At 33.3% G+C, this 882-nt stretch overlaps 1 non-coding gene across 1 annotated transcript; it reads left to right on the top strand.

Annotated features, from left to right (window-relative positions):
* Positions 1-380: 380 nt before the first annotated feature.
* Positions 381-487, top strand: LOC116156607 (U6 spliceosomal RNA). Its single transcript, XR_004140453.1, has one exon. It is a non-coding gene; the product is annotated as a U6 spliceosomal RNA (small nuclear RNA).
* Positions 488-882: the final 395 nt, after the last annotated feature.

Raw genomic sequence — 882 nt, 5'->3', positions numbered from 1 at the left:
ATCTAAAAAGAATATGAATGCAGGTAAAGTTTACTTTCTATACATTTTTCTTTAGAATAGTAAATGAGGTGTTACAAAAATATTTATTATAAAAAAGAGGCAATTAGGGTGTGAAACTATTAGTGAAACTATTAGTAAGAGCCCAACTATTAGTGAATGCATGTCATTATACATTTATCAAAACCCATGAAATGTACAACACAAAGAGTGAACCCTGATGTAAACTATGGACTTTAGCTAATAACAGTAAATCAATGGTGGCTCATCAGCTGTAACAAAAGTACCACAGGAATGCAAAACGTTAATAATAGGGGAAATGGGGCTGAAGGGTGCTCTCTGTGCTTTCTGCCCCTTGAAAACTTAAAACTACTCAAAAATGCGTGCTCACTTTGGCAGCACATATACTAAAATTGGAACCATACAGAGAAGATTAGCATGGTCTCTGCATGAGGATGACACGCAAATTCATGAAGCGTTCCATATTTTTTACGTATATGTATGACTGAAACATTTGGTGGACACCAAAAATTGACACAACATTGTAAACTGACTACATGTCAATTAAGAAAAACAAACAAACAAACAAAAAAAAAAACAGGAAAAAACTACTCATAAAATAAATAAATTTTTTAAATGTTAAAGATTGGTTTGAGAACCACTGCTTCAAAGAAAGACCTAGTACTTAAAAATTCAAATTTATATCCCAAAATTAGAGCAGATGATAATTGTTTTCCAAAAATGTTCTTTGCTTTACAAAAGGCTATATCTTGGTGTTCTTTTAAATAGCAAGTGCCTCCATTACATTTCAGTAAGCTTCCATTCACCAGCCTTCCACCTCCCTGCTATACTCAGCAGGAGCGTATCTGTATCTAAAATGGGGAA

The sequence above is a fragment of the Camelus dromedarius genome, chromosome 11 (genome assembly GCF_036321535.1).
Source record: "Camelus dromedarius isolate mCamDro1 chromosome 11, mCamDro1.pat, whole genome shotgun sequence".
Lineage (NCBI taxonomy): Eukaryota > Metazoa > Chordata > Mammalia > Artiodactyla > Camelidae > Camelus > Camelus dromedarius.
The sequence above is the reverse complement of the archived record's forward strand: the minus strand, read 5'-3'. Positions and strand labels throughout refer to the sequence as shown.